Raw genomic sequence first — 7,636 nt, forward strand, 5'->3', positions numbered from 1 at the left:
AAATTACAAGATCATGAAGATGTCAGTGGTGCATAATTGTATTATATTAGGGAAAAATTATTTTTTAAAAATATGTTTATGTATTTGTCATGTTTATATACAGAAAGTTCAAACTGAAGAACTGGTAAAATATAAATTTTGATCACTTCGCTAAAACAAGAAAGATAACTCTTATTTTTGACCCACATATTGTGCTCAAGAGTTTGTAAAACTAAACACAGTTGTCTTTCTTAGAACAATAATGCATCTGGACAGAAAGCTGATTCAAGCGGTCACCCAACCACTTTCCCCCGTTCCTGAAAGAAGTTTTTCATGTAGGGAGGGATAGGAGTTAAAGCCTTATCCAAAAAAAAAATCTTAATTGGATTTCTTTTATTATTTACTTTTTTTCGGGGGGGGGGGTCCTAAAAATCATGCCCCCGCCCTGTACCTCCTCTTCTGGTAAGAATTATTCAGATATGTTCATTGTGTGCCTGTAGTCTTCACATTTTTATACGTAAACACTTAATCAGAAGTACATCTGCTTTCCAGTTGGTAATGAAATATGTACAATAATTTCATCCATCTTCAAGATATTTATGTATAATCAGAGACATATATCTTTCTACCAAAAAGAAAGGACAATGGCTTTCAAGCTGCCCTTGATTTCTAGATTTTTTTCTTCAATGCAAATTTAAATAATTGTTACCCAAAGTAGGGTCTTCTCACAAGAAAAACAATTGTGAAATATGAAATCACTAGCACCACCTGTTCAAAAGTTATGGCCAAGATAAATTTTTGAAAGGTAGGTCAAACTTTAAGGTCAACGGGTTTTTTTTAAAGAAAGGTCTAATGTCACAAGGATTACATATTATGTTAAGGATGAAAGCCCTTGCCCTAACTGTTCAAAAGTTATGGCCAAGGTCAAAGTTTTTAAAAAGTAGGTCGAACTCCAAGTTGAAGATCAAAGTTCTTTATATCCAATGAAAGGTCCTGCCGCAAGGATTAAATATGTTAAGTATGGAGGCCCTAGCCCTAACCTTTCACAAGTGTTGGTCAATGTTTTGTTTTTTAAAAGTAGGTCAAACTCCAAGGTCAAGGTTAAATGGTCAAAGTTCTTGTTATCCATTGAAGGGTATTCTTACAAGGACTACATATGTAAAGTACGAAAGCCCTAGCCCTTATTTTTCAAAAATAATGACCAAGATTAAAGTTTTTTCTTAAGTACGGAAATCTCCAAGGTCAAAAGGTCGAAGTTGTTGGTATTAAAATGAAAGGTCTTGCCACAAAAAATACATATATGAAATATGAAACTCCTAGTGTCTAACATTCTAACTTTATGGCTAAAGTAAACGCTTGGAATTTTTGTGTAAAATGGGTCAAACTCCGAGGTCAAGGTCAAAAAGTCAAATTTGGTGACACCAAAAAAGGTCTTGTCACAAGGAATACACATATGAAAGTCATAGCTCCACTTCATCACAAGTTATAGGCAAAATTAAAGTTTTAAGACGGACGAACAGCTAGACGGACGGACGGACAAATGAGATAAAATGTCCCCTCGCTTTCTCGAAAGTGGGGGACAACAATACAACCATCAGAAAGCTGGTTTCTTGAAATCCAGCAATACGCCTTTCTTTTCTTAAGAGGATGTTGTCAGCCTACGTGTATATCTTTTAAATCATGTAATAATTTCCAAGTCAGGAATCCGTTTTTAACCATTATTATTATATACATGTAGTATTAGATCGTGTGTTTGTGATTCTACTGTTTTTTTATCTGCTGCATGATTTCAATGAAGTTTGTTCACCCCACAGCAACAGTTGATGACACGTGATAGAACCTGACGTGATAAAACCTGAGAATTCAACCATGTTCACCTACCTAGAGATATTGCCATCTTATAGATTCTGTATATGTCCTTTCAAACACGTCTGCTATACCAGATTGCATGCTAGCCTACACTAATCAAATACAATTATTTACACATATAATATTCTATCGTAACCCCACCCCCACCCCCACCCCCCACCCCCAAAAAAAGAAATCCTCAACTTTTTGCTTAATACGTTGTTAATGTAAGTTTCTTTACTTTGGCTTAACACTTGAACCTAGCAGTTGTTGATGTCAAAATAGCCAACACGAGAGAACCATTTGATATATGTGTTAATATACCGATTTACTTTCTTGCAACTTTGTGTCTGTGGGTTTTTCTTTCAAAAAAAGGAAGAGGTTACATTATTGCAATGAACTATGAAGACAACAAACAACATTCAAGTTCAAAAGTCTATTCAAAGAATACAAATCAGATGCAGAGCAAACACGGACGTCTAATGCATCAGATATGGGATCAGGTGCCATGGAGAAGTGAGCATCAACTGCCGACCGGTCACACCCGCCGTGTGCTCCTTGTTATGATCAGGAAAAACGGGGAAATCCGTAGACAATTTGTTGTGTAAAGAATGGCCTCACAATTAGTACGTCAGTCAGCATTGTATTTGCAGGCAATCATTGTAGAGACTATAGAACTTGCAAGATGATGACTTTGAACGAGACTATTGATATTCTTGTTTCATCAACTTGTTTGTCAATAGCAAACCCTATTTTAGAAATTGTTTGTATGTGGAGCATGCTCTTGCGTATCGAATCAACTGAGAGGCGTTTAACCCATATGCAGGTGATAATAGTATATTGCTACACAAGTCAGGTTGTTTGTTATAGGAATATCATGAACGCCATTTTCCAGTAATTTTAAAAACATGTTTATCCAATAATGAAACTGATGCTTTATACTCTGTATAGCATCTCATTTCAAGCTCACATGAATAGACCGAGTCGACAAACATGTATTATAATGGATGTAACTAAAAGGACCTGAGTACATTTTCTGGTCAGCTCTTGTCTTATCACGTGTCAGAGAAAAAATATTCGGTTACATATACAGGCTGATTTCACACACATGTAAAAAAAAAAAAAAAGAAAAAGGAGGAGGAAAATAAAAAGAAAATATTGAATCACGCTTATTATAGAAAACCAGATAGAAAAATTAAAAGGATGGTTCTAGACAAACAAGGTTTTTGATCTAAGGATGTGGAGATACGGACAATTACGGAGCAGGTGATACATCTATAATGATCAACCACAGGAGGTGAGAGGCGGTCCATTGTTGCTGAAGGTCGTCTGAGGTATATTTCAAGATCAACATTCGAGAATAACTCAACATGTAGTCGTCAATAGTATATTCTTGGTGTCTGTCACTTGCATTGAGATTCATATAGGCACGTCGCATTATAATTTTTTTTTCAAGAAGGACAAATACATGTACTATGATCACTAGTTCACTGTTAAGATATATATGAATTAATTGATTGAAATTTTAACTTGGACTTTGATTTCATTGCTGTAATTTTCTACATGTATTACCTTTACATATTTTATCAGATGTAACTATGGCAATAAATATGATTTTATTTTACGTAAAATATCTTGAATAATATTCATCATTGAACAAATCTTGCAAATTAGGGCGCGTAAATATTGTACTTCTTGTACTAAAAAGTTAAATCATTGTATTGACCAATAAAACATTTTCAATAATTGTTTTATTATATGATTCACTGAAGAAAAATAAAATGATAAAGTACTACTTGTTTGCATATATAATTAAGTCCTAGCCAAATACAAAAGAGAAGCAGAATTAAAATGTAAATAAGCCCTACCAGTTGTATCAATTTGAAGTTTTTTTTTCAACAAATTTAGTTGCCATGAAAAAAAATAATGTCAGTCTTTTTTAATAGGGTAGATTTTGAAAAAAATGGTATTATCAGGGAAAACTGACTGCCAAAAAGTAAAAATTGTTGTTCAGTAAAAGTGTTAAGGGAGACTCATATAAAGGGTCATTAAATCCTTTAATACTTTTACCACCCTCACCCGAAAATATATATTCACTTATGATTTGTTCACATGAAGAAAATTTTTTTTAAAAAATCATAGTCATTTAAATACCTTTCCAAAACAATTTGTATAATTTTGGAATTTCCCGATCTATATTTAGATAAGTGTAGAGGAAATAAATCCTTGTATTGACCTGGAACGTCACGTGCAGGTCAATACAACGTAGTATTTTTCTAACATAGTTGGATCTCAGCCAATCAGAGAGATGGAAAATATTCAATCATATAATAAATTTGTATAATACCTGATCCAAAGTATATATTCATATTTTCACGGCAAATTCTCGAAAGAATCTCGAGAAATCGCATAGAAACAAATTGGTATAGAGAATAGAACGGAAGACGAACTGACAAACAGATCCAAATTAATATTCCTCCTTTAAGGTATACCTTTACTCAGATGACCAAAAATTCCACTGATAAGAACGAAAAACCACCTATTGCACATTGTACACCAATGATTCTTGTGTTAAATTTCAATTTCAAATAACTAGGTCAATGACCTACTTTTCATGCTAGTGGCCCCATTCGTAAAGGTTTATTTCGGTTTACGGTTTCTGAAATACCTCAATTTTTCACACTATGACCAATTTTTTCTATTCACACAAAACATTACAAGCAACTAAACTCTTTAAATAATTAAATATTATAGCAATGGAACAGCGTTGCTTCATATAAAGAAATGATTGGAGTTTGGGCCAGAAATGTGATAATTATAACAGTCCGAATTTCCTCTGTCATATTTATATTTTTTCCCCATTTTAAATCGAATATTACAAACATCTGACTGATAAAGACTCTAAACTATCTATAGCCTCGGATTACTTTTGATGCCCTAATTCTCATGGTATTAAAATTATATGGGGTCAATGATCAAATTATTGAGAAATATTGTCTGGAATGGTTTTTGTACATATTTTTGAATTTCTTTATTTCGTAGCATTCAATTATTTGAAATAATTTATGAGCTTTAACACATATAATATTTGCAAAATGATGTTTAAAAATAAATTTAACCTTTACCTCGTGATTATTATTGAAAGAAATGAAAATTTTTGACCAAAATGAAAAATTGAAAATTTAGTCCGAATTTCCTCTGCATTACCATTCACTGACTTTTGTACCTGTATATTTTCTTTAAATAATAAAATATTAAATTTTTAAATTGATTTCGATTTAAAACTTGCTTATTTTATCCATTTAGAACAATTTTTGATTTAACATATTATACTTTATAAAATTTCCTTTCTGTTATCTGAAACCTGAGTAAACGTCATCCTTAAGTGAAAGCGGGGGGCAATATGGCCAATATTAAGAAATTGATTTTTTTTAAAGAAAGGACTTGTATCAATGAAAATACATGTGAAATATGAAAGTCCAAGAACTAACCGTTCAGAAAAGATCAAACCTTTTCAATCTCCAGGGTCATAAGGTCAATGGGTCAAAATCAATGATACCCAGGAAAAATACTTGTCACAAGAAATATAAATTTGAAATAAATGCCCTAACACCGACTTATCAAAAGTTTTGACCTAGGGTTTAAGTTTTTGGTTCGATTTTTTAAAGTGGGTTAAACTTTGAGGTCATGGTAAAAAAATATTTATACCCAATAAAAGCCATATTACCAACTGTGTTGAGGTATATTGTAAACGTATTTTGAAATTTAAAGTTTGTTAAAGATATACATGCATATACACAATGTAGAAGTTATGTTCAGTGTTACAATTTTATATAATTTAATTTTGCTTGAATTCTTGCCTCTCATTGGTTGATTTCCAAAAAGGAACGCATAACATTTTGTATAATCTGGTTTGGTATGGGGACACACCCCCTTGACAACCAGCATAATCATCTGTATCCATCAATCCCCTCATTTCCAGTCCTTGGGATTCATGGAAAATTCCAGATTTAATGAATGTACCTTTAATTTCAAACAGTTGCTCGATATTACCTCATGTAAACAAGCATCATGGCTGCTAGATCTATGTATCAGTTTTTACCTCCCCTCGCTTCCCATCACTTCCGTTACTACGGTTGTATTATTGCGCGGTAAATTTGAACTCATAAAAACAACACAATTTTACATCCCCAGTTGTTTAATTATTTTAAAATTAAATTATTTAAGGAATGACTCGTAATGAAATCTTGGCCAAATTATCGACATATATACAATGGTTTGGTCATGTTTACGCTTTTTTATAATCCGCAAAGCGTAAACTGACCCAAACCATATTATACTCGATAATTTGGCCAAGAATTAGAGTCATTCCTTAAATATTTATAAAACTCTGTCAAACTCTGTGCAAGGTCAAGGGGTAAAATGATTTACACCCAAAAAGGTCTTGTTACAAGGAATGCACGTATGAAATATTAAAATCAAAGTTTTTACGGACAAACAGATAAACAAACAGACGGACAGACAGGGCCAAAACTATATACCCTCAAAGCTTTGATAAAGGGGGTATAATAATTAAACATACCGGTACAAGAAATTTAAAAAGTGAAAAGAAACGTGAAAACGGACATCGCATTTCACTGAGACGTTGCGCATGATATTATTACGTAACATCAAGTTACATCAAGTACCCTAAAAAATAAGATTTTTGTGAAACACTAAATGCCGATGTCACCGTAAGGCAGCTTATGGCGAAGGTTGAAGTTCCTCAACTACAAATCAAACTCCAAGGGTCAAGGTCAAAAGGTTAAAACGGTTGGTAACTAAAGGATATTCTTGTCATAAAGAATACACCTGTGAAATATGAAAGCCTTAGTGCCAACTATTTATTTAAAAGTTATGACCAAGGTTAGATTTTTTAAAAGTGGGTCAAACTCTAGGGTCAAGGTAAATAAATTTTTAATCTTTTATCCATTGAAAATTCTTAATTGTCCTAATGAATACACCCGTAAAATATGAAATCCTTCGTATCCACAACATGTATATACAAAAGTTATGGCCATGGTTATTTTTTTCAGTGGGTCAAACTCTTAGGTCAAGGTCAAAAGTAACAAAAAATATAAATTAATATTTATACTCATTGAAAGGTCTTGTCATGATGAATACACATGTGAAGTATAAAAGGCCTATAGCACTTGTTAAAAAGTTCTGACCAAGGTTAAAGTGTGATAAAATGTAAAAGAAGGTCAAACTCCAAGGTCTAGGGGTCAAAGATGGTACCCAAAGAAAGCTCTAGTCACAAGGAATACACCTATGAAATATGTAAGCCATAGCTCTACAAACTCAAAATATATGAGCAAGGTTAAAGTTTTGAGGACAGACAGACGGACGGACGGAGCAAAAACTAAATGGGGGATGGGGGCTACCCCCGAATCTTCGAATACGGAGACATAATACAAGTAATATCAAAGCCAAAACAACATTATAATGTTTTAACGTTATTTTTGTTTACATGTGATGCTAAAATCAAATTTTATTTTGATAAATTATGGGTCATTAATATCTGAGTTCAATTTTTCTTTTTAAAATATTTCCTCTCTATGAATTTAACAACAATCCACTATGAATTTTATATATCTCGCTGAAGTCCACTTTTAATATGTGTTCAATAATTGAGGTTTATATAACTTTATAAAGAATACCCTGTCCCATCCCAGGTTATACAGAATAAATATTGGGTACCCAGTAGCATTCTATTTATTCACAACTTTAATCCGCTTCCTATCTCTTTTAGATGGTACCTCTCTCTCTC

The sequence above is a fragment of the Saccostrea cucullata genome, unplaced genomic scaffold (genome assembly GCF_032062105.1).
Source record: "Saccostrea cucullata isolate Sc308-1 unplaced genomic scaffold, CSIRO_AGI_Scuc_v1 ctg342, whole genome shotgun sequence".
Taxonomy (NCBI): Eukaryota; Metazoa; Mollusca; class Bivalvia; order Ostreida; family Ostreidae; genus Saccostrea; species Saccostrea cuccullata.